Source organism: Pipistrellus hanaki (assembly GCF_964339955.1).
Source record: "Pipistrellus hanaki genome assembly, chromosome: 17".
Lineage (NCBI taxonomy): Eukaryota > Metazoa > Chordata > Mammalia > Chiroptera > Vespertilionidae > Pipistrellus > Pipistrellus hanaki.
In genome coordinates this window covers 9105432-9131340 of record NC_140519.1, presented here as the reverse complement: position 1 = coordinate 9131340, position 25909 = coordinate 9105432, and the positions used below count along the sequence as shown (strand labels likewise).

The following is a 25909-nucleotide window of genomic DNA, read 5'->3' as shown; positions in this document are numbered from 1 at the left end:
AGCATATCTCTCATGGAGGGTCACTGTGAGCAGTAGGTGAGCTTGCAAAACACTTGACACAGCCCCGTCAGGTAGGAAAAACCTCTATGGATTATCGACCTCATGTATCAGTTCACCCGTCTCATTCAATCCTCACAACAAACCCATTCGGTGGGGATTTGCTATTTCTTCAGATTGAAACTTGGACCCAGGTGTGCCCACCACCTGAGCCCGAGTTGTCTCCATTGCCTCAAGGTTCCTCCATGCATCTACATTGAGAAAGCCCAAGGTGTGTGTGTGTGTGTGGCGGGGGAAGGGGGGGGGCAATTCTCTTTTAGCCGAAAGATACAGTCCTTTCCTTCCTGATCAGTGATTTCCAACCATGCATGGGTGGGGGTGATGAAGTTGCCCCTGGGGAAATGTAGCATACCCCTTGGGAGATGGGGATCACCAACTGTGAAAAAGCACATCGTTGCTTTCATTTGATTTTATGAAAAAATCCAAAATAACCACATAATATGTTTGCATAATTTAATTTGAAGTATTGGATTAGAAAGGAAAAGAGAGGTTTCTGAAGGAGAGCTTGGCTTAAAAAATAAATTGAGGCTCTGTTCTCCTGGGTCTTTCTCAAGGGCAGTTCCCTGACTTGGGCCTCTTTCTAGCCAGTGGGTCAGCCCAGGGGCTCATAGGAGGTTTCTCAGAAACTGAAGTGGGGCTTTATGGCTACAGAACAGCTGACAGGATCTGCATGTTAATAACATGTCTGCTGGGCTTGCGTGCGGCCTTCGGTAGGAGCAATGCTTATGATATTCCAGTCAGTCTGCTCCCAAGTGAGCAACAGCAAGGTACATGCCTACTAATTACCATACCCAAGTTTGCTGAATTCTGAGTGAAAATCTTCAGGGCAAAATCACTGGTCCCCACTGTTTACAATAAGTTATATGGTCATTTTTTGACTTATAGCAAAGAGACCATGATGTTCCTGGTAACATGTGATTGTTCCCTGAGGGGGTAGGCAGGAAGCAAGTGGGTGTGCAGGGCACAGGGCCTGGGCTTTGGGTAGAAAGGAAATGGCAGGAGCAAGACCACTTGCACCCTGGAGACCAGGAGCAGAGCCCCTCCCCCCGCTCAATCTGTTATGCAGAAGGTCTCAGAGGTTAATGAGGGCAGTGCAGGCACCGCTTGCCAGGGCGCAGTGATGCCTTTGAAAACTACAGACCCAGGACAGGAAATTTAATCTCATAAGACTTGAAAATGTCCATGTGTCCATTTTCTGGATGAGGAAACTGAGACCCAGAGGGGACAAACGATGTGCTCAAAGTCCCAGCAGGAACTTGAAACCGGTCTCTAGATTTGTACCTAGCCCTTCTTTGTCATCAATTCTTTAGTTTCTGGGGAAATCTGTGTCAGATTTCCAGAAAACTACCTATGTCATAACTATTGTTCTAGAATTCTGCATCTGTTGGCAGTCAGGCAGGAGAATTGGACTATACCAGGTAGTCAATTGCAGGATCTGGTCAAAGAGGTCTGTGGGGAGTGGGAAACAGGAAGGTGAGACAACTTGGAGATTCATAATTGTAGGAAATCGCCTTCAGTCCAAGGCTCAGACTAAGAGAGGACAGAGGGTAGCCAGGACCCAAGAACCAGTGCTCCATTGGCAGTAGCTGGAATTTTGGAGGAAGGACCAGTTAGCAGGCACTGGTGTCCAGGGCAGAGGGTTGCCTGGAAGATGATGGACTACAGAGGCATGGCAGCCATACTGGAGTTACCTCTATAAGTGGGGAGGAACAGAAATATTCTGATCTCCCCCTTTTTCTAACTTCCTGATTTCTGGTCAATGCTTTCCACCAGACAGAACTACTGAGATGCTAGTGGGCAGAGAAGCCCCAAAAGGTGGTTCCAAGAAAGGGAAAGAGTGGAGCTGAGAATATAGGCAGATGAGCTTCAATAACCTACTTGCCCTCGTCGTGGGGTGCTTTAAGGGGTTGACTTCCAGGTGATCGGGTGAGAGGGACATCTGTGAATAGTAGAGGGACAGTCCCAGATTCATTGGCTCATAGAGTCACGGGGTTGGATGTGGATAACAGTAACTGGCGTGTGTGCCACAGAGGAGAGTGGCCCATTAGAATGAGCACAGCTTTGGTATCACACAGACCTGGATTCAAGTTCATGGTCTTTCACTTACCAGGGGACAACTATGGGAAAATAAGTCAACCACTGTGTTTTCTGCTTTACTTATCTTTAAAATGCAGATTTAAACCTTTCTTACAGAGCTTTTGAGATACGTCAACGGCAAAAATGTACATTGAGCTGTCTTGCTTTTTTGGCAGGTATCCAATAGCCCTCAGGCTTCAGCAGGACCCAAGTCCTACCCCCCTCAGAGAAGGTGAGTGTCCTTTATGTAAATTCCGGGACATATTTGTGATTATTTTATGGGATAAGTTTAGAGAAGAGCACTTCCTCCATCAGTTTATATGCTTATCAGCGATGTTTGAAAACTAGCTGTTTTCATACACTTGAATTATCATTTAAAAAGTACCTTTTTGCTGACTGCTTTTTTGTGGGGTCATGTTCATGGCCACTGCCTTGGACGAGCTGAAATGAGCACAGAGAAAAAAACAGATGGTTAGCATGACCACTGGTAATAACTGAATGTAAGGATAGAATTGTGCCTGGAGTGGAATATAGGCCACTCATTTATTCATTCTTTTACTATTTTGAAGACTCTCCTTTGTCTCAATATCACCTTCTCAAGGGGATACTACTAAGAGCTATTATTTCTGTCATGTTTATTATGTGCCAGGCACTGTCTTCAGTGGTTAAAACTCATAAACTCTCACAATAATAGTTTCTATTATTTCCTTAATTTTACAGCAAAGGAGGTGAGAGTTATTTCATAGAGGTGAAATAACTTCCCAAGGACACAGAGCCAGCAAATGGCCAAGCTGAGATTCAGACTCTGACAAGTATGGCTGGAGAACCGATGCCTTTGCCCTATGCTACATTCCTCTCCAGTACTATAGGGATATATCATATCTGAATTTTCACTCATTCTATACCAGACAGTGGTAGACAATACATTTTGTTGAACAAAGACGACTGAAATACATTTCCGGTTCCTAATGCCATGGCCGGCAAACTGCGGCTTACGAGGCACATGCGGCTCTTTGGCCGCTTGAGTGTGGCTCTTCCACAAAATACCACAGCCTGGGCGAATCTATTTTGAAGAAGTGGCATTAGAAGAAGTTTAAGTTTAAAAAAGTTGGCTCTCAAAAGAAATTTCAGTCATTGTGCTGTTGATACTTGGCTCGGTTGACTAATGAGTTTACCGACCTAGGGTAGTCACATGGAAAAACAGTACTCACCTGGATATAACAATTCTAACAAGAGTTAATTAAAATTAATTTTCTCAGTTCATGGTCAAAGCTATGGAAGAACAATGGCAGGAAATGAAGATCAATTATAGCATGCTATCCTGTCATACAAATATGATGCATCTTTATACAAACTCTGTCAATGTGATTTATATAACACCTACTCCTACTTTACAGTCCAGGAACCTAAGGTCTTATAACTAGGAAGTAAGGGGGGGGGGGACTTGAAGATTGCTGTCTTTTATTTACAAGTGATATAGTCAAATTATACATATATCTAATATATAATGTGTAATATGTAATAAACATATTTATATACAAACACATATATACGTATCTGGTCAATTTTAATGACATACACACATATATCCATTGCTTCAGGAACTTATAAAATTGCTTTTCTAAAAATGATAACATTCCATTTGCTAGAAGAAGAACTATGATCCTAAGAGATTTGAAGGACAGAACAGAGGAAATGAATCATTTGAATATGCACACTATCTGGAAATGGCCTGGGCATCCTGCATGCTAGCACATTAAGTGGGCCTGCAAAATCTCTCGACTTATTTCATAAATGAAATAAAGAATGTAAATACATGCAAATAAAGTCACGAACTGAGACTAAATGGGGAAATCTGAAAGCAGAGCATGAGATCATGTTTTATTCCTCACACCCAGGCCCAAAACAGCATGGCAACCAAGAGACAGGCTTGAAGAGGCTCATGGTTTCCAGAGCAAAGTATCCGCCCCTCAGTGCAGGATGTGAGAGTGAGGAGAGGTAAGCAAAATTAGCACTGGACAAGCTCCTTCATCTCCCAGACCACTGTGATAGAGGGCTTTCTTCTCTGACAATCACAAGTAGGTGTTACTTCACCATAGACTAGAATCAGGTGGATTATAATTTCAAAGGAATAAAAATCAACCAAATTTTCTTTTTACTTAACAGCAATTAAACTGTGTCTTCCCAGAGTGCAATAAGTGGCTGTATGATTATTCTGTGAATTTGTACTTTATAGATCAATTGTTTAAAAACTTTATTTTAAAAAAAGTAGAATAACTGCCCTGTTACATGGGAAATGACTTTCTTGGTAAAATCTTAAACAGAATACAGGAAATAGATAAAAGAGGAGCAGTTCTGGTTATATCAGGACTGGAGACCCTGGGACATTGTTTTCCTTTCTGCTCTCACTCCGGGGTGGCTTCTGTGGTGTTCCCTCTGGGACATACCCTAGGGCAGTGGTCGGCAAACTCTTTAGTCAACAGAACCAAATATCAACAGGACAACAATTGAAATTCCTTTTGAGAGCCAAAATTTTTTAAACTTAAACTATATAGATAGGTACATTGTTATTAACTTAATTAGGGTACGTGGTATTTTGTGGAAGAGCCACCCTCAAGGGGCCAAAGAGCCACATGTGGCTCGGGAGCTGCAGTTTGCCGACCACTGCCCTAGGGCTCTATGCAACTCAACCCGAGGTCTATCTCTGAAGAGCAGTAAGCCGGGGTACTTAATCCTCAGATACTTTTATCTCATAGCATGTAGCATCTGGTTAATTCTCCAACCCTTTTCACTTTGTGTGGACAGAACTTATCAGCTGATTTTGGAGACTAGTAAGGTATTTACTTTGTGGTCTGTGGGTCACCCACATTTTCTCCACTTTTAATTGACTGGGTTGAGAAAGAGAAGAATGGACAAATTATGCATACATTTGCGCGCCCCCAATTTCCCCATGGTGTTCTCTTCATCTGGAATGTCCTTCATTGTCTCTCAGTGAACTGGAGGACGTTCTTCAGGGCTCAACCTGATAGTTCTTTCTATGTAAGTTTTTTCACTCCTCCTGGAGAAATAACTGATTATAACAGTCCTCTTTACCCGTGGTTTTGCTTTCCGTATCGTTAAGCAAGATCCAAAAGTATTAAATGAAAATTGCAGAAATAAACAATTTATAAGTTTTACATTGAACACTGCTCTGAGTAACATGATGAAATCTTTTATTTTTATTTTTTATTGATTTTTTTACAGAGAGGAAGGGAGAGGGATAGAGGAGTTAGAAACATCAGTGAAAGAGAAACATCCATCAGCTGTCTCTTGCACACCCCCTACTGGAGATGTGCCCCCAACCAAGGTACATGGTCTTGACTGGAATCGAACCTGAGTCCACAGGCCGACGCTCTATCCACTGAGCCAAACCGGGTTCAGCTCATGATGAAATCTTGTGAGTCCTACTCCATCCTGCCTGGGCTGAGAATCATCCTTTTACCACACTGTAGACACTCCCTGCTGGTTAGTCACTTAGTAGCTGTCGTTATCAGATCAGCTGTCACAGTGTCACCGTGCTTGGGTTCAAGTCACCCTTGTTTTACTTAATGATGGACCCAACGTGCAAGAACAGTGATGCTGGCAATTCAGGTGTGCCCAAGAGAAGCCATAAAGTGCTTCCTTTAAGATGAAAAGATGAAAGATCTTGACTTATAAAGAAAGAAGAACAGTATGCTGAGGTGGCTAAGATCTAGAGTAAGAACAAATTTTCTATACATGAAATTGTGAAGAAGGAAAAAGAAATTCATGCCAGTTTTGATCCTCCTTCCAAAACATCATCAGAAGGTCAGGGCAGGTGTCCGCCACTTTCTGAAAGTTATGCCACTGGCTTTCACAAAAGACCCACATTAGTATTGGGTTTTGCTAACCCAAAGAAATCTGAAGAAAGAGGATTTTGGCTTTTATGACAAAAGCCATTACCATACTAATGTAGGTCTCAGGTTAGGTCAGCCTGGCTTACTCCTGTTGTTGTGGGATAATTCTGAGTAGGCCCCTTTCACCCTCAAAAGTAGTCAGTTTGGATGATATTATACATTCTATGGTCACTCTATGTAGAATATGTTCTTCTGCCAAGTACCTATGTAAATCTTTTGACTATCTATCATGTTGCCTGATTTTTTCTCCTATACAGGGTAGGTTTATAGTTGTGAGTATGTGAAACACAGGGTTTATTCTTGTATTATTATGTATTAACTAGAGGCCCGGTGTACGAAATTCATGCACTGGGGAGTCCTTCAGCCCAGCCTGCCCCCTCTCACAGTCCAGGAGCTCTCAGGTGATGTCCTACTGACAGCTCTCAGGGGAGCGGGCTTAAGCTGCAGTCTGGCCTCCCTCTGCGGGAGGTGACTGGGCTGATCATCAGGGGAAGGTGCCACCCCCATCACCCTGCTACTGCTGCCACTACCAGCTGCCAAAGTGTTTTCATTAACACGGACTCCAGTGCCTTCACACGAAAAAAATGACAACTTTCTTTAGGCATTTTCAAGATGTGTCTTTCATAGGATGACATTTCTTTTCTTTTCTTTTCTTTTTTTAATCTTCACCTGAGGATATTTTCCCATTGATTTTTAGAGAGCATGGAAGAGAGAGGGAAAGACAGATAGAAACATTAATGTAAGAGGCACACTTTGATTGGTTGATTGGTTGCCTCCTGCATGAGCTCTGACCTGGGACCCAGCCAGGAAGGAGCCTGCAACCTAGGTACATGCCCTTGATCATAATCAAACCTGGACCCTGTGGTCAGCAGGCCAAGGCTCTATCCTCTGAGCCAAACCGGCTAGGGAACAATATGACATTTCTTGGCAGTGGATCTTTATTTATTTATTTTTTTCCAGGAATGAGGTGGAAAAACCCTAGATCACCTTCTTGGATTCTGATTACTCAAGTTACCAAAAACACTGCCAGTGGCATACAGGGAGCTTAGCTAATGAGCAGTCAGAAAAGGTGTTTTCTAGGCAGCTCCCATGCAGAGGTGAGGTGGGACTGCTGGCATGCTGTGTCTGCTGGGGTGGGCCCCACTGTGTATTGTCAGCATCCTGGCCTAATTTGCATATTACCTCTTTAAATAGAGAGATTATTGTATTATTTTCCATATGAACAACTATAAGTCTACTTTTGTCCCAGCCTGTGTGTGTGTGTGTGTGTGTGTGTGTGTGTGTGTGTGTGTGTGTATTCCATATGTAAGTCCTTTTGGGCTACATGTATTGTAAATGCATTCTATTCTGTGGCTTAACAGAGAATTTCTTCATTTTTTTAATTTTCATGACTCACACTTAACTCTCTCATTTATTTTCTAGGGCAAATAATGAAAATAATCTGAATGGCTTAATCTTTTCACACAGAATATGGCCCTGCCTCAGATGCTGAAACTCCACTCAGTCCCTCATGCTCCAGGAATGGGGGGAAAGTCAGAGTCTGATGTTATAAAATATGGCGGCCCACTGCTGTCCCTGAGGAGGGGTTTTCACAGAGCAACTTCCACAGGATGTTCGGACCCCCTGACCTTTCCTCCCTCGTGACAACAGCTAGGCGTCAGTTGTATCTCAGCTCCAGGTCCAGATAAGCAACCAAACCAGCCATTGCAGACATTAGGACCGGCTTCACGGACCCCTTGCCGGCTGGTCAATCAGTGGAGACCAGGCCCTGAAAGGACACACCTGAAAAACTGCTGAATATTCTATTAAGACCTTTCCCGAGAACCTCTCCTAAATCTCCGCCCTTAAAACCCTTGGGATGGAGGACCCAGTCTCTCTCTCTAGGGAGCTCACCCATTCCTTTCCCTTTTCCTTCCCCTTCCCCCACCCCAGGCACATTACCATTAGCTTCCCCACCCCCAAGCTCCAAGGGCCCTTCCTTTACCGCCATAACTTGTTTCCTAAGCCCATTTCTTCTAAGAATTACTGCTTCTACTTCTGTAATTTACCCAACACATGTTCTCTTACAGTTTGCATCTTGATCTGAATTATTTCCTAGCCAGAACCCAAGTACTGAAATTGCTGAACCCAGGTTTGTTCTGCCCCCTGCCCCCCTCCCAGTCAGACACCTGGTGCTATTCCTGCCACCTATAACACGTGCATATCTCATTCTTCTTCTATCCTTTTTCCTCTTTCTCCTTGTTTTCCTCCCTTCCTTTCTCCTCTCCTTTATTCTCTTTGTCCTCTTTCCTTCCTTTCATGTGTGACATAAAGGAAACACACTATATTTGCCTTGGACCTACAGTCTCGCTGTAGACACACAATTTAGCACACAATCTTAATATACCATACAAAAGAGTCTGTCACTTAGGGCAAAAGATGGGGGCAGGGGCAATCAAAGGCTTATTGAAGTTCAAAGATAAGGAAGAGTGAAGACATTCTTCATATAGATGAGGAATGAATTCTCTCAAGCACAACCACAGAAGAGATCATGCTAATCAAATCTTGAACGTCTCAGCTTGATGGAAGGCACTTAGTTATGCTTGAAATAAGTGCTTTGAAATTTCAGTTGTTCATCCATTAGAAACAGACATCTGTGATTTCCGGAGTAAAAACAAGTAGCATGTTATTACCCATCAAGTCTTTTCTTCTGTCTCTTTGTTCTGCACTGGGAAAACCCAGCCAGTAAAGGACATGTCACCTTAACCGATTTTAATTAGTACTCCACAAAGAGGCCCAATAAAAGATGGCTCTGAGAGCACGTACTCAGGTGAAATCTTGGGGGCACTATTGATTTGGGGACATTTCTAGGGTATCTACCGCAAATAAAGATGGATTACAACAGCTATGATGAAAACATAGTTATTCCTTTCACTTTATTATATATGCCTTCAGCACTCCTAAATCATTTGGGTCACGGATGATTGTTATCTTATCTACGAACAAAGGAAGGACAAATGGCTGATTTTGTTTTTCATCATAGTATTGGAGGAAAGTTATAAATAAGAGTTCTTTTCATGCATGCTTCTTCATCTGGAAAACTCTTATTGATTTTGCAAGATTCAGGGAAAGATTGATTTTTTTCCCTTAATGCTTTTGTACATTTATCCAGGAAAAAAAAGTATTCTTATATCTGCCTCAACCATTTCACAGATATCACTGAGTTCCTAGTCGATGTCAGGTATGATGCCGAGTGCTGGGTATACAACAGAGAAAATAAATATAGTCATGATCCCTATCCAAAGGCATGGCACTTATTCAGTTACAATCACTACTATAGTGTTTAACATTTTTCTGTTTATAGAAATATTTCCTACTCTGGTGTGGCAACATTTGAAGATGTTGAATCATGTCAATATATCCCTTATCCCATGTGATGCTGTCACCCAGTACACATTTAGTGAATCATATTGAATTGGTTCTGGGCAGTCTGACAGCCAGTCATTTTTGTGTTACCCAGTAGAACACTCCTCTTGCTTTTCCTCTCTATTCTATCCTTTAAGCCATTCTATTTTAGGTTTTGATGTAGGAAGGCAAATGAGCAAAATGCATGCACTCAGATGTCATCTTAGATGGATTGACAGTCATTGTCTAGAGTTGCATGGGGGAATGATTCCAAGGTCTCAGTACAATGCAGTGGAGAGAGAAGGGGATGAAGGAATATGGGTAGACAATAGGTTCAGAGCTAGCACAGATGAGAATAAGCACATTTAACCACTTCATTATTGATAATTGGCAATATTCAAGTATAAAGTCTTACTGTATTACTTATCATTCATCATTGACACTCAATAACTGTGGTAGAATTAGGCATGTGACACACAGGTAGAATCCCTCCTGTGTGTCAGCATATCATATCCCAGTAACTTTAAAGTTCTCAAATTGCCTCACCTCCCTCAAGAGATAAAGTGAATCTAATGCCTAGCCCCACTCATATTCTATTCAGGCAGATTAGTTAAGATGTTGGGATTGAAATTGCCCTTACCCAGCCTACGAGATTCAGAGTGCAAGTCAGAGCATCTGAATTCAGCTTGAGTTTGGCCCTCTGCCCCCTGTATAACTTTGAACAAATCAATTATTGTCCTGCATCTTCGTTCTGTCATCTATAGATAAAGTGGTTGGACAAAATGATACTGAAGGTTCTTTTCAAATGTAATATTCTCTATTTAATGAAATCAGCCGGGATTGTTCTACTGAAGACCTGCCTTTGGGGTTGCTATCACTTTGTGGTGGCTCTTCTGACATGACGCTGGGCAGGATGAAGAAACCACAGATCTCTTCATCAATAGGGAAGGGTGACATCCTTGAGGGCATACCTCTGTGCTCAGCAGGTATGTGTGAAATCAACAAAGCAAAACATCTAGTGGGAGGAGGATCCTGGAGGAATTCATGAGCACAGTTTCTGGCAAGCATCATTTATGTCATTAACATCAGCCTGGGGCCTCATGACAGCAACTGAACACATTGTCCTCAAGGTCACATAAAACCTGCTGCCCAGGACATGGGCTTGCAGTGATAGGTTGCAGTTATTGCTATTTCAACAACAGACAGAAAAAGAGTCCTTGCTTCTAAGGAAAACCTTAATACATGTGCTTGATTGTCCTGGCATCTTTCATGTTCTTCCCGACCAGGCATTCACGGCACGAACACAATGAGAGTGCTTGGAGAGAGGAGCAGGGAGGAAAGGGAGCAGATTAAAATGCAGCTCTTCCTCTTCTCTTACTTTCTTCCCAGTTCCATTCCTGTCCTATCTTTGGCACAGCCCGGGCAAGAATGAGTTCAGAATTTTAAGAATCTGGACAGAGATCTTCATTTTCAGCCTGACAGGTACGAAAAGTGAGACTGTACATATGATTAATTCCTAATCACCTCCTAGTGCGACGTCCGGTTCCATTTCTTTCTCCTTGCACATAGAATGGCGCTTGTAAGTGGAATTCTGATGCTTCCCCAATATCTGTGGGCTGGCTGAGGCTGAGGGATGTTAGTTTTAAATTAGATTCCCAGCTCTATCCATCAGAAAGTCAGATATAATTAGTATGCTGGAAGGGCATGGAATTAGGATTTTTACAAAGATCCCCCAGTTAATTCTGATAACCACTTAGGTTTAGGATCCACTGATGTATTAAACAAGGTCAATATTCCTGAGTAATGGCATTCAAGGCCCTTGGTATATTCCCTCCAACTCACTTTCCCCCTTTCCGGCTGATGTTGAGCCATGCCTTTCATGCCATTTCTACCCTCGCACCCACCAGATCACTTGTGGTTTCCCCAAATGACCTGCTCTGTGCATCGCCGTGCTTTTGCCTAGGCTGCACCCCATGCCTACAGAGCTTTTGGGTAGGTGTCTGTCTGGTGAATTTAACACTCTTTATGGGCCCGTTTAACCTGAGCCTCCCTCCCCCCCTTCGTTTCCTGGTAACCATCCATCCGACTGCAGAATTAATTGATCTCTCTTTTTGTTCCCATAATATCCTGAATATTTTGTCACTATTATAGCTCCAGTGACATATTTTCTACTCTTAAAACTTGGCACAAACAACTGAATAGCGGGATAGAGTGTTTTAAATAGAATAGAATATTTAAAATTATTTTTATGGTTAATTTTTAAACCAAGATAAAAATAGCACACATTAAGTCAAATGATATAGAAGTAAGCTTACAATAAAAAATAAAACCTCCCATTCCCTGTCCCTGGGCTAGTCCCAATTTCCTGATGCAATAGTTTAAGGAATCATTTTTTTGGACCAACTAATGCAAAATTTAGCAGAATGGGGGGTGGGCAATGGGGACAAGACAGAAAGCTCCATTTCCTATTTCTATTCCCCAGACACCCATTTCCCTTCCCCTTTCCAGAGATAAATTCTGTTGCTAGTTTCTTGTGCATGCCTCCAGGGATAGTCTCTGAGTTTTCAAATGCATATTCAAACACACATAGATGGATTCATACTGTCTTACTGTATATACATTATATATTGCTTTTATTACTTAACAATATATCTCGAAGATTTAGTCCATATTTGTACATAGAGTACCTTCTCATTTGTTTGTTGGCTGTATATTATTTCACTGCTATTAGCTGCACCACAATTTATTTAACAAATTCTCTGTGGATGGAAATTTAGGTTGCTGCCTAACTTTTGCTGCTACAAATAATTCTGCAGTATATGTATGTCATTTTTTTCAAGTGCAAGCATACCTGCAGGATACATTTCAGAGCGGACTTGCTGAGTGTACACTTTTATATTAAATAAACATGTCCAAGCAGCTCTTCACAAAGCATGTATGAACTTACACTCCCACCACACATGTGCTTGTCAGACAATTGTGTTAAGATGTTGTTTTTTAAAACATTTTGTAGATTAGTCTCCTCTACATGTGGGGAGGGTCCGTAGCATTTATCCAGGAAAGCAGAGTTCGCCCTGGTTCTATGACACTAGGTGGTTTGAACAGTGGAAGCTTCTAAGCTTACACTGAAGCCAGGCAAACAGGAAACTTCCTACAGAGAGGCTCCCAACTCAAGAGCCCTCTCCAAACTGCTTCCTGTCACTTGTTCCTTAGGGGTGACAAAGGCATTCAGGATGCTCCCTTCATCCGTCCATGCACCACTATTCCCATTATTATTAAAAAAAAAAAAAAGCAGTTATTTTCGTCACAGGATATGCCAACTACATTTGTAGTTGTGTTCAACTGTCTCTGCCTGAAATTCAAAACCACAGGCATTCTTTCCAGACATTTTTCTGAATCCTGAGCTCCAGTTTAATAGGCAATGCATTTGGGAAGACAATTGTGATAACCATGAGTCTTGCCGCGTCCCTTCTTGATTTTATTTTAGGAACATCCCAATTCTGTTTGAAAACAGCCTGCGTCGTGTGCTCTTACCCCAGGGTTGTAGGCTTTTGTTTCTTATCCTTTTACAGTAGGGGTGTGGGTTGTCCCCACGAAATCTTACACTTAGGTTTTCATGGGGCAAAACATTCAACAGACCTCACTGACTTCTCTTTGAGATTCTATTATGCCATGTTAGAGCTGTTTGTGTACCAGTGAAGAATGCGAAGGGTTATCTAGTGAGCTGTGTTTTTTTTTTTTTTTCTTTTTTCTTTTTTCTTTTTCCTCCACCAAGAAGCAGAAATTACAAAAGGGAAGAGAAACAAGTGTTGGAAGAGTATATTCTTTACTTCAATACATTAAAATGACATATGGGCCTCAAAATTTGTCTCCAGATTTATATTTGTACCTTTTCATCCTTGGCCTTGGGCTCTGTAGAAAGACTTATGATGCCCAAGAAGAGCAATTTCCTCTGATTCATTTAGGGTTATGGTGAAATTTATTGGGGAAGTTTATATTTTACTTACCAGAGAGCAATTTGATTTCCTGGGTCTGGCACCACTCTCAAGGGAACATGAAATCTCCCAGAAGCCAAAATGGAAATCAGTAGCCTGTGAAATGCATGGAAAATTAAAATACAACCACACCCTCAACCCTTTTAGCACAGTAATTATTTCTCCATGTTCCTTTTCAAACCTTGCTCACATTCTGACCTACTTTAAGAAAGCAGATATAAGCTAACCCACCTTTTACGGCGATCTTTATTTGCTTTATATTCTACACAAACATTTTCTATGATGAATTGTTTTTTCATACTTTAATTTTTTTAGTGGCTGCATAGAAATCCACTGAGTTACAGTACCATATTTAAAAAAAATCATCTCTCTATGACCAGATTTAAAGGTTTTATTTACCCTCAAAATTAATGCCACAATGCACTTACTTTTTCTTTTCTTTTTTTTTTTTTTTGGTTAAAATGTTTCTTTAAGATAAACTGTTCAGAGTGGGATTTCCTAACCAAGGAACATGGGTATTTTCTACAATCTTGATATGCCTTGTCAAATTGCTTAAAGAAGAATTTTTCCACTATTTAGGCTTTCCAAGAATAGATTGGGCCCTTTGTTTCCATATTCTTAGTAGTCAGCATTACTCAGAGTGTCCAAGCATAGGAACATCGATCAGCTTTATTGGTACCACCTTAGCCCAGGTTAATCTCTTGCCTGGATTATGCCAATACGTAGCTTCCTAGCTGGTACCTCATTGCTTTCACTCTTACATTTCCTAAAACCCTTTCTTTATACATCTGTCTAAGCACTGTAGAATAATCTCTGGGAAGGTCAGAAAACAATGACCGGAGACCATATAGAAAGAAAGTATCCTAATGGTCCTCCCGGACTGTCCCCCTTGAGACCCTATTGCTACCACTGGTAGTCATAGAAACCACAGCTTTTATGGTTTCGATGCTGGACCTGAGACAATATCAGGATGTCCTCCACTGATGGCTCAGAACCTTTCATGTCACTTGTGGTGAATTTGGTGTGATGCTTTCTTCCCTCCCTCCCCTTAAAACCACATTGTCATCCAGACGCACGTGTCTGGTGTAGCCTAGCTTAATTTGAACTTTGCTATTGGGCAGGAAGTGTAAGTGTATGGCCTCTTCTTCTACATAGAGGAATTAAAAATGTGGGAATTCCACCGTAGCTGGTTTGGCTCAGTGGATAGAGCATTGGCCTGCAGACTGAAGGGTTGCAGGTTTGATCCCAATCAAGGACATGTACCTCGGTTGCAGGCTTAATTGATGTGTTTCTCCCACATTTATGTTTCTCGCTCTCTCTGTCTCTCCCCATTCCTTCCACTCTTTCTAAAAATCAATGGAAAAAATGTCCTCAGGTGAGAATTAACAAACAAAAAAAGGTAAGAATTCCTTCACACACCAAGTCAAAGAGCCTGAAAAATGTTAATTATTGGGTCAAGCTTTTCATCATGGAAAATAGATTGTTGCAATGGCATAAGGTTTGGTTAAAGTGGGAGGAAATGGAAGATGTTAATGTGGGAAAAATGCCATGTAAACTGCACTGAGTTACATTTTAGGAGCCACATGTCTACTCTTATCTGCTCTCATGTGGTCCATAAAATTCCCTGAGACCACTCTGGCTTCTCTGTTTTAATATTTGAAAGCAGAGACCCTGGCTCCTAATGGGGAGGTGACGAAGATGCTCATAGCAACACATTGACCCTCTCAAATGATTAGGGATGGAGCAGATGTTGTAGAAGTTATAGAGCTGTGGTAGTGAACATGCTGAGAGATCCTCTGTAGGAGAAGTGAAAAGCCAAGGATCTGATGGGTGCAAAATCAGTTCTTGTATGCTCTTGCAAGAATGACACTAATTTCAGTGCTTAAAACTGTCCAACTGAAATAAAATTAGTTGAAATTAATTGGAATATTTTGATGAAATGTCTTAGTGTTGAATTTGACTCACGTGATTTTGAATGGATGGAGTTTAGAATGAAATCGAATCTCAAAGGGATGTGTTAATAGGTGCAGAACCACATGAGGCTGATTGAAATAGATTTTCAGAAACACATTGGCAGCTTTCCTGCCACTTTCATTGATAGCCTCGTAAACAGCACACATTGTCCAACACTTAATAAAATGGGAAAATGCCTAAGTTCCATGTTAACGACTGTCAACTTGCTGATTCACAGCATGATGCTCCTCGGTGTCAGGACTCTTGTTTTCTACAGGAGGACAGAAGTGACAAAGGTACATTTGTAAGCTAGAGATATGCTCATGATTCAGAAGAAGAAGGAAAACTTAATCACATTAACAGTCATAGGGGCATCAATCAAATCTTGTGTTGAGCATGGCTTAAAATCCACCGATTTCAGCCACAAATATTTGCTGAGTCTTTACTAGAGGCAGGTACTATGCTAATGACTGGGCACATAATGGTGAAGAGAATTTGGCAAGTCCTTTAGCCCCAGCCCAGTGACCAAAGTAATTCATATTTCCCTGCTGCAGCCCCTTGAATCAACCATTTCTCTAAGCCTTGGAGGATGACATTTGGAAATTAAGAGCTTCTCATTGGTTATTAGGATGCCAGTGCTTAGAATCCTATCAATTTGCATATATGTATTTTAAAACCATGAGTTTATACTGATATATCCAATTCCAGTGGAACGCCACAGGATTCATGAGAGTTTTCCCTTTTTTCTTGTTTATAACTCCTTTCTCCAGCAGTAACCAACCTGGCTCTTTTTGTCTATGATATATTAACTTATTTGCTCAATTCCAGAGCACACATAAGTAGTTTCAAAATTGCCAAATATGCCGTTCTGAAAAATGAACCTAGTAACTAGAGCACAATATTTGTGTATAGTTCCTTTTGTGTTTAATCTTAGAATACAAAGTCAATACTTATTTTTTAAATAATATTTAAGTCAATTCGTATTCCTATTGAAAATCTGCTAACTAGAGTATAATATTTTTGTACAGTTCTTTTTTTTTTTAGCCTTAAAATACATAGCTGGTGGTTGCCAGAGAAGAAGGGGATTGAAGAACTGGATGAAAGAGGTGAAGGGACTAAGAAGTACAAATTGGTAGTTTCAAAACAGTCACAGGGATACAAAGTACAGCACAGGGATTACAATAAAAATATTGTAATAACTATGTATGGTGCCAGGTGGATACTGGAAATATCAGGGGGAACACTTTGTAAACTGTATGATTTCTCTAACTACTATGCTCTATACCTGAAACCAATACAAAATAAAAAAAAATACACTGTAGTTGAAACAGAAAAATAAGCACATATAGGGTGGGCCAAGATATACACACACACATACACACAAGGTAGGGCAAGATATATACGTATATCTTGTATTTATGTGTGTGTGTATGGGTGGACTTATATATAATTTAAAATATTTTTAAATAATATGCACACAATAGCAGTCCATTAAGAAATGCTGTCTCTCTATCTGTCTTCCCTAGGTTGGAGAACAATAAAGTGGATGTTTGCCACTGACTTGCTTGCTAATCCTAAAATAAGCCAGGCTATTCCATGAAGAAGTAAACATTGAAGGTGAGTATGAATATTCAGAAAGTTGGATGCAGAAAATTAGCAAATGTCATGGTGCTTTTTGATAATCTGTGGTGGAAAAGCTTCTGTTGATCACAAAGCAGCTGAGAATTACATGTATAAATTTGCTAAGATTACAACTGATGAAATCCTTAATCCTTAACAAATTTGCAAATGCCAACTAAACAGCTTTATATTGGTGCTGTATCTAGAAAAACCTTAATTATGGCTGATAAGAGAACGCTAGGGGGTTTGACACTGAGTCCAGGGTAACTTTTTATTTATATTTTATTTTTTAAATCATTTTTAATTTTTCAATAGTTGACATACAATATTATATTAGTTTCAGGTACACACTCCAGTGATTAGATATCATATAACTCACTAAGTGATGAGATGGCTGTTTTTAGATGGATCGGTTCTACAGGAAAGATTAAATAGGCAGTGATTGGAAGAGCCAACCACCAGGAAGTGTAACTGATGTACCATATGTAATGGACCTGTCATTACTGTGCAACAGAAAGTGTAGGTGAGCAGACAGATACCTCCTGACTTATTTAATACATACTTTGCACCATGTCTGGAGTTCATGGCCAGCAACCTGGACTAGACAAAATTGTAGAGTTTTACTGTTCATGTACAGTGCTCCATACATCCCTGTCCTGAACTTCTGGGGGAAAAGAATGTTTTTGGCATTTAAGTTTCCCTTCAATATCACATCTGTAATCCAGCTTTGTTGGTTAAGTAATTTTACACTCCATGGAGGGCAAGCATACATACCACCCCCTTTTTGTTTTGCCCTTTGATTACATGCTTGTTGAGGATCACAGATGCCTAGGAATCCCCAATATGCTAAAAGAGTTGAGTCTTAAGGATGTTATTTCTGTAGTAGTTAATACTTAGAACAATGTTGATACAAAATGCAAATGCTATCAATCTTGGCAATGTAAACATAAACTACAGAATTTATGAGTGGACTTTGGGGTGGGGGAGGAAAAGTAAAAGGAAGGCAAGGTTGCTAATGTATTTATCAACCTTGAGCTAGTATCAATATTTGATGAATAAAAAAATAAAGGATCAAACATAGTATTTAAATGTAAAAGTCAGTCAACAATTGGAAAAAATATAATAGTGACATAAATGTATCTGGGGGAAAGGGAATTGGGGTGATGTGATTGATACTTAACTATCTGTGGATGGTTAACTTAGAATTAAATGTGCAATATTGAAAGAATCAAAGGCGCTGAAGAGCAATAATAAAATGCAGGAGTCCCCACCCATTCTTGCCTCCCTCCCAGGCTCCTCCCTAGAAAAATCTGCTCTCAACCCTGAGCAACTATAAGCACATTTGGTTCTTTTGATGGTAATCTAGAATTCTAATTAAAATGAGTTTAAAAAATTTTAAAATTGGAACAAAAAGAGTTATTAAACTATTTTACATATGAAGCATATTATTTTACAATGTACTTTTACACCCTTTATTTCATTGGTCCTCTTGGAGATTATGTGAGTTTGGCAGCCTTTACATTATCAGGTTATTTCAAAGATTGGGAAACCAAATATAAAGAAGGTGACTAATCTGCTCAATGCCATATGGAGTTGGAAGTGCAGATGCCATAGTCATAACTTAAATCACATGTCTTTTAGGCTTGTCCTGTATATCAATGGATCCCAAACAGTGGCCCAGAAAGACATTTTTATTGGCCCAGAGCTTCTCTTTAGATACATCCCTGACAATCTTCCCTTGACCTTGAGATCCCGGAGTTGAGCTCTCAAGACAAGTAGCTAAGGAAAGAACCTAGTCCCCTTCTTAAAGCTCTTGTGGCCTATATCTATTTTAACTTCCAGGGTCTTGAAAATATGTGAGATGATGAGATAAAGTTTGACCTTCACTTTTCCAAGTATCACTCTGTCATTTGGGAGACAGTATTTTAGAGATGACTTTTGTAAAATATGAATGTCCCTGTGACATTCAGATGTACATTTCTAGGCTCTTATATCCTCTGGTATTTGTACTGTGATGATTGTTCTCAAAAGGACATGTCAGTTTCTGTAGATTTGTTGAGATGGTATTTCGGCTTTCTTTCATGTTTTTGGAATTGAACTCTGATTGACAATTTTTTCTTTGAAGTTAAGCACACATTCAGAATGCACTGTTTCCTGTCCACCTAAATCCCACACCAAATCCTTTTTACATTCCTTATTGTCCATTTCAATGAAATCAAATTGGCTTTCTCCAATGAAGTCTTAGGTTAGAATTTTGATGGAGAAGTTTTGTCTGCACTTTTTCTCAAGAACTTCCTCTCTTCATTGATAGTGGGCTGTTTACATATTAAAACAATATATTATCCCCAAATAGATGACACATAGACTTTATTTCTTTTAAGTGTTACAAGGTATAGATATTTAATGAAAATTTCATGTATTTGTAGCATTTTCAGAATGATAATTTATATAAAGTAGCAAAGGAAAGAAAAAGGCTATGTGGTTAAATGGGTGTGGTTTACATATCACTCTGTTGGTTATTATTTTGGTAATGTCAAGCAAATTATTTACATAATCCAGATCTCAGCTCCTGGAAATGTAAAATAGAAATAATGTTTTCTATTTTAGAGTTTTGTTGTGAGACTTGAAAAAGAGAAAAGAATGACTTAGTATAGAGTCCAGCATACAAGTTGCACTCAGTAAATGGTAGCTATTATTTTTATAAGACTTTTTCACTTCAAGACCCCCAGTGGATGTCTGAAACTGTGGACAGTAGTGAACCCTATAAATATATCATTTTTTCTTTATAATACATACATATAATAAGGTTTAATTTATAAATTAGGCACACTAAAATAATAAAATAGAATAATAATATATATACTATAATAAAAGTTATATAAATATGGACTCTCTCAAGATAAGTTACTATACTGTACTCAGTTTTTCACCAAAAGGAAGCACTTTATAGCTTCTCTTCCTCATATCCAAATTTCCGGTATCAGAACTCTTGTGCTTTGGGGCTATTATTAAGTAAAATAAAGGTGACTTGAACACAAGCACTGTGACACTGCGACAGTTAATTTGATAACTGAGACACTACTGGCTGTCTAAAGGGTAGGAAATGTATACAGTATAGCATGGATGAATCACGTTCCAGGCAGGATGGAGTGGGATGTTGCGAGATTTCATCATTACTCAGAAAAGTGTGCAATTTGAAACTTATGAATTATTCATTTCTGGGGTTTTCCACTTTATATTTCAGACCACAGTTGACCACAGGTGGAAAGTGAAACTAGGAATAATGAGTGGGACTACTGGATTTAGAAATATTCATGATAGAAAAGAGATAATAAAAATATATAATGATTAGGAAATTAATAAGTTATTTAATGTTCAATCTCATATGAGAATATACTCAACTATAATAGTAGACTGGATCTCGGATCTCGACCCTACCCTGAGGTACAACATACAAGTTTTATAGAGGTAGGGATCCTATGGGGTTGAGAGTTAATGCCATGTCATCCTAGCTGAGATTTTACTAAAGTGGAATGTAGAGTGGGCAATTGTAGGTTTTTTCAACTTTTATTCTTCCTCGGGTCTATGTAACTGAGTCTATTGGGGCTGGTAGGGTATTAGGAGGATCAGTAACAATTATCTTGCTGCTGTGATCCAACCTAGGAGTCATCCTTTACCTAAGTCATGCTCTATTTGCACTACTTGCTAAATTGTGGGTCTTGGCTTTCACTCCAATTACACTGTTAGGATTGAATCCTTTTCCTCATACCTTCTATGCATGGCAGGAGTTTTGATGTCTTGCCTACATAAATTTTTTCAGGCCCTCTCTTCAGAAACCTTATTTCTCTACTGCTGGTTTCAGTCATGTTCTGAAATAGACATACTATCTAGGGGTAATAATCATCTACCTGACCTGGGATATTCCCTGTGGAATATTATCATTATTAAGTTTATGATTCTAAGTCAACCTCAGCTGTTACCAAGAACGAGAATTCAAGATTTGTAAGGATCACTCATTTTGCAATAGAAATCACACGTCCCTAATTTTTCTGCTCAATCCATAATGGGAACTTAAGGGGCTCTTGGAGTCAGCGTCCAGATGGAGCCCCTAACTCTGGTGAGTTTCCATCCCTGAAGAGCATAATATGAGTTCTGAATGAACTATTTCTTTTTTTTTCTTTTCTTTTTCTTTTTTTTATTTTTGCTTCATTGAGGATGCACCTTAGCCAGAGATTCCAACAGTGCAGTTGGGAGAGCCAGCAAAAGAGCATTAAGTTATCTAATAATGCAGCTCCTACGTTCATCTGCAAAATCTATTCCCTGTAGTGCCCAGAGTTTCCTCAGGATCATGGGAGGGAGACAGTTCCTCCACCTGGAAATTCTGCCCCAACTTTCTCTTTTAGGGACATCTTATCAGTTTCCTTCTCTTCCTTCCCAGTAGGTTCTGACACTCCTGACTCCCCAGTCTTGCATTCAACTCTTCCCTGATCACTTTCATGACATGGCCAATTCAGATTCCTCTAGAATGGCTGATTGTGAAAGCCTCTGAAATACTCTCTGGCTTGCTATGTCCTCCCCTCTCATCCACCCTGAAAAACCACTGGTCTCAAACAGCACCACTGATCAGAAATGTTGTCTGTTGCAGTAGAAAGGGGTATGATTTGGAATTTGACAGGCCTCCATTAAACACTCGGCTCTGCCAGCTCCTACCTAGTGCTCTGCTATTTCATCTCTCTCAACCTTACCTACCCCACTTATAATATAAGGATAATATAATGCCTACCTTGATAGGTTGTTGTGAGGATTAAGTGGGGCTCATACCTTTGAACCTAAGAAGTCTTTAGCTACAGTAAGCACACAACAAATGTTGTGTGTTCTTTCTACTATCATTCATGCCAGACTGACGCCTTAGCTGTGTTTCTAAAAAAAAAAAAAAAAAAAAAAAAAGCCCTTGAGTCAAGGGTTAGAGTGAAAGTAGTTCATTTGGGAATGAATCCCAGAAAACATTGTTAAAGATGCAGAATGAGATAAGGAAGAGAGTTAAATGCAATAAAAGGTATGTGAATGTGCAGGATGTGATAAATTCTGTAGAACCCATTTCAGACCTGTCCCATTGAGGGTCAAGGAAGCTGGAGTATTTGTCCATCCACTTGAACCTTTCGTTTGTTAAGCATGGCTCCTGGGAGTTGACTCCTCTGCACTAGCCTGTGCCCTGAGCTGGCCACGCATGCCCCCTGCTGGAGAATACCCTCAGGAGATGTGGTGTAGGTGATCTATTTGTGGCCACCTTCTGGGGAAGATCTAGGGGTTTGTTCAGGGAATTGACCATCTGCTTTATGGTACCTGACATTGAGTAGGTCTTTGTTGAACTGAATAGAAACAGGACATCAATACTAGGTTAGAGTGAGGTCCCTAAATAATGAAGAAAAATGCTGGCTCACTTGCAGAGTGATTGGTAGGCTGGCAGTGTCAGACATACACACACAGGAGCTTCATCAGAATAACATGATGTTTATAGGCACAGGGAAACTCTCTCTCAGTCTGCACTTGGGGTGGAAGCCTCTGAAATGCACTCTAGTCTGTGATATCCTGCCCTGTAATCCAGATTTGACCTCATTAGAATGTGTACCTACCAGAAACTCCCTTTACTCTTCCACCTCTGGTTAATCAATTCTTATCTCATTTATAGCGTTACAATGCTCAAGAGCTCCAAAGCTAGCCATGGGCCCAAGGCAGTTCATGTTTCTCATGCTTCTCGGCATCCTCCCTCCTGATCTGTCAAAACAGAGACCATCCCTGCCCTGCATCGAGTGCACAACTGTCTGCCAGCACCTGGCTTATTGGTATGTAATTTCATTTCTCTCACTGCAACTTTTATCCTGCAATATCCACTATAATCTCTGCCTCTCTTTGCTATGGATGTCCTATTATTTTCCCTTTTCTGTTTTAGAAAGATTCCTTCTCATATTTGCCTAATTTCCCTTGATTCTTTTTTTTATATAAATATATTTTTTATTGATTTTTTATAGAGAGGAAGGAAGAGAGATAGAGAGTTAGAAACATCGATGGGAGAGAATCATTGATCAGCTGCCTCCTGCACACTCCCTACTGGGGATGTGCCCGAAACCAAGGTACATGCCCTTGACCAGAATTGAACCCAGGACCTTTCAGTCTGCAGGCTGATGCTCTATCCACTGAGCCAAACCGGTTTCAGCTCCCTTGATTCTTTTACTTTCCAACTTGTTTGCCTTCTATACCAAAGCAAAGGTTCTGGTTTGTCCCTCCTTAACACATTCAATCGATTAATTGCAATAATTCCACTCCCCCCACCATGCTGACTTTCGCACAAACAGCCGGACATTCCCTGTATTGCAGCAAGCATACATTGAGAGTGCACTGTATGCCCAGCTCTGGTGATGTGGGACCTACAGGAAGTATAAGATATAAGCAAGACCCTGCAGAATTAAGAGTCTGGTTGATAAAGTACCCAGTTATGAGGCAGGTAAAAAAACAACAACAACGAACAATGATATAAATCATACATATGTCACAGACTATGCTGCAAGTTCTAGGGTAGCTTGGAAGCAGCAAACCACTTGGACTAAAGGAGGAAGGGAGGCTCTGTGAAAAAAACTATTCACTTGTATTAAGGCTCCCCAAGAGCACACTCACGTTTGATGATTCCCTAAAAGGACTCATAAAACTAAATAAACTATTATACTTATATACTGCTGCTACAGTGAATCAAATGAGCAAAGGAAATAGGCACATAGCGTGAAGTTCAGGAGAGATCAGGTGTAAGATTCTAGTTGTCCTCTCTCAGTGGAGTCATATAGAAATCACTTAAGTCTCCTAGCAATGATGTGTAACATGGATAGAATATTGTCACCAAAAGTATCCAGGGTTCAAAATAGGTTATCATAACCTGACTCTCTTGGTCAGAATCTCATGTTATGATGCCTCTGCATATCTCTATCAAAGAGCTTTCCCTGCTCCTGTAATACTCCGTTAAAAGTTCTATACCACCAACTAGACTGTGAACACTCCATGGACGAAACTGGGTCCTATTGGTTTGAATGTCCACTGTGGTCAGAACTTGGTAGGTGGTCCATAATGCTTGATGAACACACTGCTAAATTAGTGAATGAATGAATGAACAGGAAGGCTTTTCAACAAGCATAGCCTGGAGTCAAACTTATGATTACATTTTTTGGTGCAAAGTCCATCTCTTGAGGAGGCCACATAATTATTCCTGTTGGCTTTCTCAATGAGGCTATTACTGTGACTTCTCATTGGGCAGTCACCTTTTGACCAGGTTCTAATAGCATTGTTCAGTAATTCAGTCCACAAAGTCAAAGTCAGACTAGAGTTGTGACCCTCCCTTAGTCATCCAGCCTTTTGTTCAAGTTCAGTTCTTGGTGGCTTTTGATATTTTCTAATGTATAATAAACATAAAAAATAAATCCCCTTTTTGAGCATGAAGATCTTGTTGCTGCCACAGAAGCTCCTTAAAAGGATGCATTTCATGCTCTAAAGAGAATTCAAAAAGAGGGAAGCCCAAATGTCCTCATTATGACAACTCTGTGGGAGTAAGTTTGTAGTTTCCCAAAGGGACCACTTAAAGTTGACTTTGAGTAAGAACTTTGATAAATTCTAATGTGTTGATTTCAGAATGGCTTGATTTTCTGACAGTAATTCTATTTACAGAAATCTTGGAAAAGTTTCAACAGGCCCCTCCATTTTAATAGATAAACCCTAAGTTGTATTTAGGACTGGAGGCCAAATTTTATTTATTGTATTTTTTTTTTGTAATTTATTTATTGTAATATTTCCTTCTTGAAATGGGAGTGCTGAAGCCCTCATACTTGGTATGAAAGTCTATTTGGTATTTTTGCTGTAGTTTAGCCATATTGAAGCTCCTTGATATAGAATCAGAGATCTTCAAAATCATAAATTCCCCCAAAGTGAGTACTGCACTGGCTCACATTAAAGATTCTTTTCACTAATCACTATTTTTAAAAAATCTCATGCCAGTCTGGATTCAATGCATCTATGGAGAATTCTGAAAATGATAATTTTCCATTAATAGCACTTTTTTTTTTTACCTTCCCCCAGTGCTCCAGGAAAGCAAGCCACAGACAGATCTTTCTTGTAATGCTGCTTGTCATTTCCACCATGAAGGACACAAACAACACAAAGAGCAACACGTAATAAAGGCCCCACGAAGATGAATAGTAAGAAGAGTTTCCCCCATTCTTCACTGACCCTCGACACATCAGTTGTAAAGAACCATCCACTAGAGATGATGAAAGATAAATACATATTGTAAAAACTGTTCCTTGTGAGAAATCTAGCTTTAAAGAAAACAACATTGATTTATTTGATTTCCAATCCAATAAGCTGCATTTTAATCATCTTTCACAGCAGATACTTCAAAGGAGAAGAAAGACATATAAAGGAGAAAGTCTTAAAGATAACTTGGGATGTCTCAAAATCTCATTGTGCATATGAACTCCTGGGCTGTGTATGTATTAATTTGGATTTTCTTATTTATATAATGAGTTGACAAGCTGAGAGGTCCTAGGGGCCACCTGAATCTAGGTCTGTTAATTATATAACATAATTATGGCAAGAAACATCTGTGCTTCCCCTCTGACCCACACCAACAGAAAGATGCATTTACACAGTAGGTAGAAAATGTTATTACTACTTTAAAAAATGCATAACATTTAGACACTTCCTATTTAAGTTAATTAAGAATGATATTTAAAGGGTTTAGGCTTTTCAAATTTTCAAATGTTCAATTCAATGAGTCAACAGTTGCATGTGAACTGTGTGCTCTATATGGTTCTAAACACAGAGGATAAAATTTGAACATTGCATGGGTATCTGATTTTATACATATCCCAG

At 39.9% G+C, this 25909-nt stretch overlaps 1 long non-coding RNA gene across 1 annotated transcript in view; it reads right to left on the bottom strand.

Moving 5' to 3' along the window:
- Window positions 1-2534: 2534 nt before the first annotated feature.
- Window positions 2535-25909, bottom strand: part of LOC311612115 — a 61250-nt gene continuing 37875 nt past the window's right edge. The window contains exons 3-4 of the long non-coding RNA XR_014793229.1: window positions 13439-13522; window positions 2535-2574 (exon numbers count right to left, since the gene is read on the bottom strand). This is a non-coding gene — a long non-coding RNA (uncharacterized lncRNA). The remainder of the gene's footprint in view (window positions 2575-13438; window positions 13523-25909) is intronic.